The following is a 13,423-nucleotide window of genomic DNA, read 5'->3' on the forward strand; positions in this document are numbered from 1 at the left end:
AGATTCTCTGAGAAGCACATTCACTCAGAGATAATAGTGGCTCAGACTTCGGAGGCTGAAAACTGCAATTCCTGTTGCTGCTGCTCCTAATTTTGGAGTCCTGGGTGCTCATCTTTAGGTGAGCCAGCTCTCTTCTCTAATCCTCTAGAAAATGCACTCTGGGGAAAAAAAAAAAAAAAAAAAGGCATTTGGGGCAAAGAAAGGGGAGGAGGTAAGGAGAGTGAGATCCTCCAGCAGCAAGCAGGTGATCCGGGGAGTTCCCAAGGGAGGAGGCTGCAGGGGGTGTTGAAACCAGGAGGGAGTTTTCTGATGCTCCCAGGAGCTTTCAGGTGCTGTAGCTAAGGGTTCAGCCTTAGCTCAACCCTGTTATGTAGGAGGGAAACACTGCTTACCTGGTATGCTTGGTCTGCATGCCTTTCACTTTGTCCGTATCATAAGGAGTTTTAACCTGTTAATCTCAGCCAATTTTGATAACAGGGTGGAAATATCTTGTGTGCAAATGAATTGCAGGGTAGAGGAGAGAAACCTTGTTTGCCTCTGAGGGCTGTGATCTTAACCGTATTACTGAACCCATAAAACTAACCAGGAGAGACATGCTGGGAATGCTCCTTGAAGACACAGATGCTGTAAGACTGATGGTGCTGTCACGGGGAATTTCATAGCTGTTTCTACTTTTGTAGCTACTTGTTGATGCTTGTGATCAGTGACTCTTTTTCTTTTGGTTTCTTGCTTAGTTCAGTGCATGGGATGGATAGTGGTGCTGGGGGAAGAAACAGAGAGCAGGTAGGAAGGAAGGTGTACCAGGCATCTGCATTCCCTCTTGCCATCACTAAAAAGCAGAAAGAGGCAGAAGATACAAGCAGAAAAACCCAGGTGTTTCCCTGCTGGTTTCTGCCAGAGACATCCTGTAAGTCAAATCTCCCTAGGATCATCCCTGCAGCACATGCTGTAGTTTTTCTATGCTCAGCTTAAGACCCCAGCTCAGACGTGCTGAGCATGCACATGTATGGCTGAAGTCTTACAAAAATGCTGATTATTAGGCCCAGAGCATTTCAAATTAAGCATCCAAATTCTGAGAAAATTTTGTCTATTTCAGCATTGCAGTTAGCTTTTAATACTTGAGGATAATAGCTTCTCCTTTCTCCAGACTAACATCACAAATATTAAATACAAGATTCACTTGTGAAAAGTACCATGGAGTAATCTCCAGCAGAGTGAATTATGCTGCACTCAGTATAAGGTTTGGGTGATGTATGCCAGATAAATTAAAAAAAAGAGAGGGAAAAAGAAGGGTATCAGTCCATTTACCCTGGGCCAAGGGCAGGTTAAGTTCTGCAGAGGTAGTTCAGGATCAGTAATCGGTAGCATGATACATGAGTACAAGAGCAGAAAACTTTTTTTTTTTTTTCAAAACTGTAGGTTGTTTTGCCCTATTATCTTCAGGGGAAGGAAGCCTTTAAACTAATGAGGCATTTTTGTAATACCTGCTTGGGCAATGAAATCCTGCGTGAGTAGTATCACACATACGCGTTTTGTAACAGCTGGACTATTTGTCACGCAGGTGAGCTCCGGTGTTTCACAGCTCTCACATTCTGGGCCCTCCACAGAAAACAGACTTTTCTTTTCCTTCGTCCACAGAACTTCATTTCCAGCTAGGGCAGCTGAGACGACTTCAGTGCATAGCAGTGGTTCAGACTGGTGGTGTTACTTGTGCCGCGTTGCTCTGGGCTCCGATTCCATTGAAGAGCAATGAACGGGAGCAGCAACACATCCCGTCAACTGCAGGTGGTTTGGGGCAGCCATCCAAAATGCAGAACTGTACCAGGTCTTGGCACTGGAGCCCCCAAAACGTGGCTTTTGCAATGCATGTGTGTTCACTGCAGTGTCTGTGAAGGTATCAGCTAAAATTGAAACTTTTTATTTTTTGCATTTGTGGCCATTGTAACATCTCTCCTCCATGCAGATTTTCTGCTGCCTGTCACGGCTGAGATCCAGCCACAGCCGTGTCATTATTCACAGCACTTAGTCTTTCCGAACCTTCCCATTTTCACTAATTATCACCGTGTCTTTGGAGCCTCCTTCCTCTCTTTAATTTGGCTGAGTGTCAGCAAATAGGTTGTACTCAGGAATTCTGGAGGAGGTAAAGAGAGATCAGAAGTTCATAGAGTTTGATCACCTAGCCTTGTGTCTTTAAGAAATTGAGGTTTAAAAAAAAAAAAAAAAAGAAAACAGCTGGCTTTTATCTGGACAGTGGCTAGTTTATTTAGAACAAAAGCACATTGCTTGCATTGTCACTTATTTCTCCTAAATGGAACTGTCAACTGGTTTTAATTGTATAAAGATACGTAGGAATGGAATGAGAGTTCAAACAGCTCTTTTACAGCACTTTAAATGGACATGGTACTTCATATATATCCCCGCAATAATGCATACCAGATGAAAAGATACTGTGGAATTTGTGTAATAAAGGTAAAAGCTCATATATCTGCCTCTTCTAATGGACGAGAACCAAAACAGAAGAATTCTATAAGGCAAAAATAACAACAAACCCCAGCATAGTTCTTAAAGTGAAGTTTCACTTGCTGTAAAGTGCACCAAGAAAAAACAAACACAGGACTTCTCTGAGCAGTGCCTTAACAGTGTGGTGGTTTTACTCGGGTGGGCAGCTGAGTTCCACCACGGCTGCTCTCTCACTCCCCCTCCTCAAAGGGAAAGGGGAGAAAATACGATGCAAAGGGCTCGGAGGTGGAGATAAGGATGGGGAGATCGCTCAGCAATTATCGTGGCGGGCAAAACAGATGCAGAATAGGGAGATAGTAAGATTTATTGCCCATTGCTAACAAGCTAGAGAAGTGAGAAATAAAGGAAAGAAACCAAAAACACCTTCCCCCCATCCACCCTCTTCCACCTCCTCCCCCTGAGCGGTGCAGGGGAATGGGAGAATGGGGGCTGCGGTCAGTCTACAGTGCTTCGTCTCCACCATTCCTTCTCGGTCACTCTCTGCCCCTGCTCCTTCCCTTTCCTTCATTTTTTAGCAGAAGATTCTTGCACCCTGAGCTATTTAATAATACCTCTGGAAATATTGTCATGTCTTGGAGCTGAGTGTGCCTAACAGGCTCCTTCTAGTTACGTTCAAGGTATATGCAGTTAATCAGCATTGCTAAGTGACATGTGCTTCAGATGCTGCCGATCTCAATCTTTCTTATTGCTGCATTCTTTGGTTTGCCAGTCAGCCGTTGAATTTAGGTCTCTTTGCAAAAGTACAGCTACAAGAAAGTAGAAACTGAGTCTTCTGACTTCAAAAATCGTTTTAAAATGTGACCTCCTGTGATCCTGATGCAGCAGTGGATGATTTGGGTTCCAGGTCTTGCTGGGGATGCAAAGTTAGGTGGCTGTTGCAGAGTAGGACTGTGAATGAAGACTTCACTCTGCGTCTAAAACAGTTGCATTAGTGTTAAAGGAAGATTCAGTAACACTCTCACAAGACTAACTTCCCTCTGTATTTTCTGGGGCACAGGAGGAAGTTATTTGCTGTTAATCTGCTAAATTCTTAAAAAAGAAAAGTATGCATCAAAATGGCAAGATCCTTTTTAATGGTCTCTGTCTCCCTTAGACCGGTTTCTGTGTGTTTCATGCCTTCTGGTTGTCGCTGTTGCAGTTCCCCTGGGGACCTGTCACTGCTGTCACTCCGTGATGGACCTGGCCAAAAGCTCATATCCACCCAGCCGCTGCAGTACGTCTGCCAGGTCAGCGCAAGTGGAGAAGGGAACGTCAGATTACTGGCTCCCAGTAGAGACCAGGAGACTGAGTTATGATTTATATGTTTACTCTGATGCTGACATCTCTTCAGAGCTGAGTAGTAAATGACAGAGGAAGTTTAAAAGCTTTTTTGCAGCTTGCCAGTATTCTGCTGTTGCTACAGCTTGCTGTTTGTTAATGCGATCCAACAAGTATCCTTTAACGACCCCGTTTGGGGAATTGTGAGCCTCCAGAGAACTACTGGAGCAGCTGTTTCATGGTGCTGTACTTCTGAGACCTGCTCATCTGTCATGGTGGCGGTCAGCTGATGTGTACAACTCCTGCTGGTGCTAAAGCACTGCATGGAGGCAAACGCCTCCTATGGAAGGTCTTCTTCCCTGCCCTGATCTAATGGTCTCTTGGTTTAAACTTACCTGCACTCCCTAATCTGAAGTGAAGTTAGATAAGCCTTTGCAGGAATCGCTGATGTGAAGGTATGAAATGTCTTTGTGAAGGGTCTTGTGCTCTACTGAGCTGGTTTTTTATTTATGCTGCCAATATCTGATCCCACTTCTTGACCTTTAATGTATACGGAGAGGTAAGATTAGGATGTTTCTAAACAGCTGAATCTCCCCTCTGGGAGACTTTAAAAAACTCGGACACTCAGCTATATCTCTGCCAGGTCTTGCCAACCCTCCATGTTTCTGGTGTTGTTACCAGCTGGGGATGCAGTTTGGTCACCTCAGAGGTTCTTGTTCAGCCGGTGGAATGCTTGGTTCCTTTCTTCAGGAGTTAAGGTGCAAGTGATTGACTGCACTTGGAGGCAGACATCTCTGCTTCATGGGCATTGGTGTGGCAGACCTTATTCAGTGAAAAAAAGTTGGGTTTTATGCAGGGTCATTACTAGGAGATCCGCAGTAGTCCTGTGCACCTCATCATCGGTAGGCCTCCATCAAAGCTCTCGGGGCTCAAACCTTTTGAGGGGTTAAGTCACAGGCCTCATAGATGTTCAAAGTATGACATCAACCTGCTTCTTTTAACACCCAAATTTGCACTTTCATTAAAATACCAAGCTTGTGGGCAACATTGGTAATGATTATTGAGTTTCATTTGATAGTTCCGGTGAAGATTTAAGTGGAGCCAGTAAGTCTGTGGCTGTCCAGCTCAGCCCGTGTTAAGTGGCCCAGCAATACAAACAAGCAGTTTAATGTCAAAGTTTAACTAGTCTCTATCAAATGGAGCCGGCCTGATTTGCATATCTTGCCCTTTCATTTCAGCCATCAGCAGCGCTGCTGTTTTGATTTCAGTATCAGGAAATGTATCCCTGAAAGCAATATGGAGCACAGATTGCATTTCTGGATTTTATGCCCTCCTGAAAAGCTTCAGCAACATAAGGAAGAGCTGAGCTGTGACTGACTTGCCCTTTGAATCCAAAGGCTCTGTAATTCCCGTGTGGTCCCCAGATCTGCAGGCACATACCTGCCCCGTCCCATGTTGAAAGCTCAAGAGGCTCTGTGGGTGCCTAGGAGGGAAGGAGACACGCTGCAGTCACCGGCCAAAGCTGGATGTTCTGTTCCCGTCCAAAAACTTACTCATCCTACAGCCCTGGTTTTCAGTTAATGAGCTTGCAGAGAAATCTGCTCGTAATTTATCTTGTAAGCCCTTTCTTGTTGAGCAGAAACTTTGGCAAGGAGTAGCTGAGGCGCTGGAGAAGCCCCGGTTATGCCTGGTTATACCAGGCCTCCTCAGATCTTTCTTTGGAACGAGCCGGGAGGAGGAAATACTTTCCATTTCAGAGAAGCGTGGACAAACAATGTTGCTTCAGACAGGGAAGAAAAGCGGCAGACGGAATTATAGCGCTGAATCCCGCTCGCCAAAAGCATGCTCTCTTCTTTATTCGGTCGTTCCTGGAACACACTGTTCTTATTGTATTCCTCCTGCCTGGGCCCTGACTCCGACTTGAGGCACTGCCTCACCCAGCCCAGCGCGTGCTGCGCGCTGCTGCCGCCTGGCAGGGCCGACCCCGGCTGCCGTGCTGGTGGCTTTGGTGGTGCCATCAGGGCCAGCACACCCCACAGATGTACCCATAGATGTACCCTCTGCCTCGCGTGACACCGGGCCGACACGCTTGCCGAAAACCTGGATCCCGTTAGGAAGGTTCCCGCTGCCTGGAAAACAAAGTACTCGCTTGCCTGGTTTAGTCATTAAGTAAATTTGTGGTTTGGTTGAGATGAAAAATAATGAAGAAAAGCTGTTGAAATCCCGGGATTAATTTGATAGTTTGCAGGCAGTGGTGTTTTAAAAGTGGAGTTGCTGCCTTCTTTAGGTTACGAGCAGAGCCAGGTACAAACCTGTGTTTCTTCGTTTCCCCGCGCCTCAGAGGCAGGCATTTGGAAGTAATTTGCCTCATGAAGGCCCTTGCTGAGCTCGCAGAGCAGGCGAGGGGGATGCTCTGGGGTGGAGCTGCACTGTGTGGGTGTCTGGAAATCCGGGAGATGCTTTCGGCTGCGTGTTTCATCTGCCAAGGAAGCATCCTCAGCTGCAGCCAGGCTGGGAAGAAGGGACGGGTGCTTGCTTGCTTGGCGTGGTGCGGAGGGCTTTGGATGGCTGGCAGTTCTGCTTTGCTAACGGGTTCACCTATCCACCTGGGGCCGAATTTTTCGCCAGTTCTCGGTTTAAGCAGGTGGAAAGGAGGCTGCCTTATCATCCTGCGTGCCCGTGTACAAGTCAGCAAGCCCTGTGGCCTCTGGGAAGCACATTTTCATGGTCAGAGCATGCCCTCACCCCCACTCATTTTGCATTTTGTTGTTTTTGTTTTTTTCCTTTGGGATGGTGCCCACCCAGGCTCTTGGGCAGTTGGAGCACATTGGGAGTGCGGATTCCTGTCCAGCTTCCATCCCCTGATGGGATCCCAAGCTCCTGTGCACACTGCAAGGCCCTGGGATTTGAAAACACTTGTATTTATTTTAATGCAAAATGAGACCTCACAGTGCACTGGTGCTTCTGTCCCGATGTTTCCCCTCACGCCTGTCATCCTGGGCAGGCCCACTGTGTTCTGGGGGTGTCAGGAGGGTTTGTTCCTCAGCTTCGAGTTCTGCTCACTGCCTTCAGGATCCAGTTTAATATCAGTCACAAGCTTAGTTACGAAGACAACTTTTTTCTGGCAACATGTGTTGATGTTCACCACATCCTTGCATGAGCTGGATTCTTTCCAATAAAATATTAAAAATAGGATTTCTCCTATGGGATATTGTCCAACATGCAATAGATAGAGGCGAGTGCAGCTTATGAGTGGGAGCAATATGCCCTGGCTGTTCAGAATGCACACGGGAAACCTGTTGTGCCCTGGTTTTAGTAGCTTCTCAGGTCACTATAGAGCCTTTTGAATGACTGATGGATTCAGGTTGCTCCAAATAAGTAAGGCCCTTGTCAAATCACAATTAATGCAGGCAAAAATCCTGTGTATCTTATAGAGAATTTCCCTATTTAATGTCAACCTTTCATAATGGAAAAGAATTGATACTAATAATCTCATAATTTTCTTTAAAAAGCTACGTTATGACGAAAATTCAGGCTAACATGTTGCAATGAGTCTGAGCAGATACCTGTTATTGCTAGATACGGAACAAAATATTCTGCTACTTTTCCTTTATTCCAGGAGTATGATCCAAGCAGCCTGTTAATAGGTGTGAGACATGGTGTTGTCCATATTTTTTCTTTTGTTTTAATTAATTTCTTGTGCATTGCGCTATAAAGTAAATGAGCTTTTTAGTCTAATTCTAGGGAAGATTTGTGTTGTTTTTAGGAAGGATTTGACTTTATTGTGTGGCAAAAACGGTTTTACGGTGGATAACTAATGGATGGAATACATAATTACATTGGGGTAACAGAATGTACATAAGCTTTTCTCTGTCAGGAAGAAGCTGGGAGGGCTGACACTAGAGAAACATGGTCAGATGAAATGTCACGGGGCTTGTTCTTCAGTTTCTGTGGAGCACTGTAGTTGCACCTTGTTGTCTGAAATCCTTTCTTAAGGTTAGGTTGGTGATAGGGCAGCACAACCAAAATATTTAGCCCATTTAGTCTTTATTTGCCTACTAAGCAAATCAATTCTTTCCTTTATTTCAGCCTCCTTCCTAAATTCTCACAAAATCTAATTGTTTTTCTCACCCACCCTGCTGTATCCTGTGATCTAAATTACTGATTTCAATGAATGCATCTTCTGTACCTTAGTCTTGAGAAGCATTATATCCTTGGTAGATGCAAAGGAGTTAGAAACTGGAAACGTAGATTGTTAGATCTTGGGTTTAGGTTTTGTGGTTGTGCTTCAATGCTTAGCAATAATTACTGAAGCTACCCATAAAATAATCTCAGTGTGCTCCTAAAATGGAACCGAATGCCTTAGAAATAAAGAGGCGAAGAGCCCTTATCTGTACTTTTAGTTAAGTTTTTATTTATTTCCCTTTTTCCTCCGGCGTGGGAGGATGAGTAACCGTGGAAGAAGATACAGATTTGCAAAGGCAAGGAGCGCTAAAGAGCGTCTTTTTTTTTTTTTTTCATCAGCTTTTAAAAGCCAGACTGTAATCATAAATTCCCTGATAGGTGGAGCATGCAGAAGTCGTCTTTAAGCCTACAAGTGACAGGCTGCTGTTGCTTTTCAAACTTCAGATTTCTTTTTTTTTTTTTTTTTTTGTATAAGACAGAACTTTGATCTGGTTTCTTTGTAATGCTCTACAGAGTGCTCGGGCTGCTGCGCTCGCAGGCTGCAGAGCTAGAAGTGAACTTTCTTGGTGAGAGCCATCTGGATACCTCAAAGAACAGATTAACATGTCCAGAATTGATGCCATCTTTGAAGAAGCTGCCCTTGCTTAGAACACATGTGATTAGCTTGACATTGGCAATGATGAAGTTCAGATGCACAGCAGTATCTGACTGCCTATGGTAATTGGGAAGAGTTTTGAGTGGAGGAACCCTGAGGATTTGCAATCAAATTATCAGCTAAATCCCCAGTTTTAACCTCCAGACTAGGCTTTGTGTCTTTAGTGCAGGTTAAATCCAGTCAAGAGTAAAGTTTTTAGTGTTGCATCTTTGTAGGCATTTCATTCCTAGCTCCAAAACACACCAGTGATGGTCTGCTGGAGAACACTGGATGCTTTGGGGCATTTCTAACAGTTGTGTACCCAGTACAGTGCAAGCCTTGGTTGTGGTAGATGGTGCCATGGATTGGAAACCACAACTTTTCTCTTGAGTTGGTAGAGTAATGTAATTAAGTCAGACTTCTCTGTAGATACCATTCAAATCTCTTGTTTTAAAGGTGACCCTGCCACTCGGTCATTGTTGTCAGCACCTGCTATTTAAATATGCTTCAGCTCATACATCATAAGCTAACGAGTGCACCTTTTAATTTGATCGACTGGCTGTGATAACAGAATGTGGTATTGCATGAAGGATGTGACAGTTGCCCACTTGCTGGTAGGTGTAAATAAAGGAGGTAGGAGAGCTGTGTTTGAGTGTTTCTCGCCAGTCACAGACTCAACAAGTGGTCAATTTGAAAGTTTTTTGTTTTTTCTTCTTGGAGGGAAGTATGTCGCTTTTTTAATGGATATGGGAAATGTTCATAGAAGGAGAGATCCTGAGTTTCTGCAGGGCATGGCTTTTGGGATGTCCTTCTCTGGGACACAGCCCCGTCCCCGCTTCTCCTACAGCTCAGAGCTTCCCAAGGCAACTCATGCAGTTTGGATGATCATCAGCTGCCTTACTGCTGAAGCCATCTAGAAAATGGGATTTCTCCCATGTTTAAAAAAGAGCTCACCCAGCCTTTGAGGACCAAAGGCTCAGAATATGGCATGGGATTTAGAATATCATTGCTGGGAACTGTGTTGTGGGTATTTGGCTTTGCAAACAGGATGCTTGCATCTTTCTCCCGCTGTGGATGCTGAAGGTAATGCAGTTCTTACCCAGAGCATGCTGGACCTACATTTTTCAAACAGAGCAAAGAGTAGTGTGTTTAGCAAAAAAAAAAAGGGCACTTTGCATCTTTGATTTAAATTGAAATAGCTGTGAGCTTGGAATTGTGTAAAGGAGACTGGGAGACCAGAGCTGGAAGGGAAACGATGCCCACAGAGACTCAGGATGCATGGAGAACTTCTGGTAATCTGCCTCTTCAGTCTTCCTGTCCTCGCCTCTATTCTCGCTGACATCGAAGCTCCAAGATCTGGTGGTGCTCACGTTCAAAATTCTGTGTGCTGGTCTTGGTCTGAGTGCTTGAAGAGTTCACCATCAGGCTGGACGGGGCTTTGAGCAACCAGGTCTAGTGCGGGATGTCCCTGCCCATGGAGGGGGTGGGCTAGATGATCTTTGAAGGTCCCTTCTCACCCAAGCCACTCTGTGATTCTGTTAGGTAAAGGGGTACAGCCAAGGGAATATGTAAAATAAACACTGAACAGGTAGAAGGAAACCCTAAGGAGATGCTTACCGGTTTTCTGAAACTGTTTTGGCCCCTGTCGGCATTAATAGAATTAACAAAGTTCAGTGGAGAGCTGTGTGAAAAGAAGAGGCGGCTGGTCGAGCTGGGTCACTGTGGGCTTTATTAGAGTTGTTCCGTGTGTGGTTCCTCTGAGGGCTGAGCAACTGAGAGCTGCAGAAGAGAAGTGCTTTATTTCTGCAGTGTGTGAAACATTACATGTTAATTTCTAAAAAAAAATAATTGAATTTTTTGGTCCAAAGTGAGTTCCGGAAGTCTGCAGGAATCTTTTTGAAGTCTAACTAAACGCTCACCTTTCCTTTTATTGCCCTTATCAGCACATAGAGCTCGGTATGTGAAGTTTTTAGCTGACATTTCAAATCGCTCTGAGTGTGTCTGTATCCCTTTTAAAGCAGCCTCCCCTCCCAGATCAGAAGTGACCGGTTTTTTGTTAGCCTCCATGTTCCTTTAATGTTTTCCTGCTAATAGACGTTGAAAGCGATCTTCAGAGGCACAGCACAAAACATTCAAATGGTGATACGAGCCAGCTGAAGAGAGTTGTCAGGGAGAGAGAACATTAAGAGAAGGATTGAATACAGATGGATTCCTCAAAAGTAATGTAACCTGTTATGATTGCTTTGAAATCCTATACCCTTTCCATGTACTTATGCTTACTGAAAGTTTACATTTGCATTGATGTATTAGAGGCAGAGCTAACATGGAAGTAATCCCTGTTGTATACACGCTTAAGTGTGTAATTTTAGCTAAATACAACAGTTGTGACCAAACTCTTTCCTGTGTTCTCCGTGGAGAGCCCATGGCCCCGTTGGGTGCTGCAGGACAGCCCGTACGTCCCGGCTGCTCCCAGGGGTGAGGGACCTCCAGGCACCCCTCTGGTCACTGCTACCACGGGAATTCCTTCGACCATCCCAGATTCGGGCCCAATGAACTCTTAAAACACAAAGGACGGTTCGTGGTCCTGATGCCTTGGCTTCTACAAAGCTCCCACTGTCTGCAGGGCCCAGTGCTGGGCTGGCACGGCCACGCACAGGCAGGGCGCTGCCTGGAGCTCAGCAGGGACCCCGTGTGCCTCCCAGTGCCCCAGCACAGTACGAAGCACTGCTCCCAAAAGGGAAGGTATAGGTTATAGCAATTAAAAAACAAAACAAAACCACGGGGTTTGTGTACCGCTGATATCCCAGCAGAAAGCATTGCTGTAGCAGCAGGGCTGATCTGGAGATGTTGAAGGTGTTTTCTTTCCCTTTGAAGTGATCATTTTGTTTTGTATATCATAGAGCTTTCTTAACACAGTGCTGGAATAATCCATGCCACTTCCGGAGAAGCCTGGCAAAATGTCCACCAGAAGTTGGTGTTATGTTTTAATTGGGTTGTCCAAAAAGCTTCCTTCTCTTTGCCTGCAGGGAAGGCCTGACCTATCCATCATTCGCAGCTCAATTTAAGAGGTTTTATCCGCCTCCATCACACAACTGTCATATCGGATTTGACAGGAGGGTTGCACAGCACCGAGTTCATTTAATTTTCAGAACTGCCCATTATGTAAGGGGAGAGCTGGCGAATGGGTGGTGGTAAGGTTTTCACTTGTTATACTTTACTTTTTGGGGTGAACTTGTTCAAATTATTTCCTGTCTTTAATATTTACCCTGGAAATCTGTTTGGAAGTCTGATGGAAGTTAGAAATAAGGCTGCTTCAGTGCACATTTAAAGGGACAGAAAGTTTGTGTGCTCAGACATGTCCACGATGCCTGGCCGTCCCAAGGTTAGGTTAGCATTCAGACCCAACCGACGCTGTCCTGCACCAGCCTGGCAAAACCTCACAAGACTCCCTGTGCCTCAAACAGCAGTGGAAAACCTCAGGTGACTCCATTTTAGATGTTCTTTACACTACTCTGCAGCTACACTAAGCTCCGTCGTCCACAGAGAAATAGCTTGGAGATTTTGTTGTTCTGTGGCAAGCAAAGTAATAGTTTTCTCTCTGTGAGAATAGGAGGGTAATAGCCTCTAACTGACCACATAATGGGCCTAAAACAATACGTTTTTTCGTAGTGACCTGTGAACGTGGTGGTGTCCGTGACCCCTTGCGTTACAAGGAAAATGGTTTGGTTCTGTTCCTAGGAGCATAAGGGCAGGGTGAGCAGGAACTGTGTGAGCAGTGTGCTAGCCAAAGGCTGTAGCCCTGTCTAAGTCACTTCTGAAATACTTTGGTAGTACTTCCGTCCTTGTATCCCAAATTCCGTAGCATTAATAAGTCATTCTGAAAACCTCCACTTTGAATGAGTTGTCTGCTGTTCCCAGCTCGTGTCATGTTGTGGCCGGTGTGATAAGACCAGTAGGTGATAGCAAGCTGATGGTTGTGCTGTGTTCATACTCTGTAAAAAATACACCAAAACTGCCTACTTTTTTCCTTGCTGGTGTCTTCCTCACCTTCACTCCGTACATGTTTTTCTGATGGTGTTTTTTTGTTGTTGTTGTTTGTTTTATCCTATCTAAAAGTAAACTCATCATGGCAGGGACTGTTTCTTGTTGCCTGTAGGACTTTGACCACTGCATAAAGGCTTTTCATGGCAAAACTAGGAAACGAAAGTTGTGTGATATGCCCTCCTTGGCAGGGTTTGCTCAAGGTCCACTCTGAGCCACCTCAACTAGGTGCTTGTTGCTGAGTCACTAAACAAAAGATCACGCAGATGAACTTGGTAATCTAAAATAAAACATCGCTGTGATTTTCAGAGCTGGTAACAGAGCTTGGACAACGCAGGAATTTGTAAAATGATGTTTGTCTGCTCTTCATGCAGGGGGGTAGGCAGGGAGAGTGGGGGATTAAATGATGCTTGTTGCTGTGCTGGTGTGAACATCTCAGCTTGTTCCTCTTTCTGGTGGATTTCAAAACACCTTGCAGTGACAAGATGCCCGTGTGGCGTGACTGAGCTGAGGTGTGCTAGAGTTGGATGTGTACGAGAGATTGCATCTTGAGTAACTGTCTGGAGGACAAGGCGTGTGGGATTGTGTACAAAGTAGCCTCTGTAGGTTCATGGACAGGTTGGCCACTGGAAAAGCAGGTGCAATGAGATGGTCCCTGCTGGGGGAATTTGCAAGTGTTTGATGTACCCGAGTGTGACATTTGAAGTCAGCTTCAGGTTCGGCATTGTAAGCAACTGCCATTTCTTACTTACCTCCCTACCTTGGCAAACATGTTAGAGGGAGGTG

At 45.1% G+C, this 13,423-nt stretch overlaps 1 protein-coding gene across 7 annotated transcripts in view; it reads left to right on the forward strand.

Annotated features, from left to right (window-relative positions):
• The window catches only part of AXIN1 (axin 1), a 77,516-nt gene that overhangs the window by 27,247 nt on the left and 36,846 nt on the right, over nt 1–13,423 (forward strand). The gene's annotated exons all lie outside the window — the stretch shown is intronic.

The sequence above is a fragment of the Aythya ferina genome (assembly GCF_964211825.1).
Source record: "Aythya ferina genome assembly, chromosome: 15".
In the NCBI taxonomy this organism is placed as follows: domain Eukaryota; kingdom Metazoa; phylum Chordata; class Aves; order Anseriformes; family Anatidae; genus Aythya; species Aythya ferina.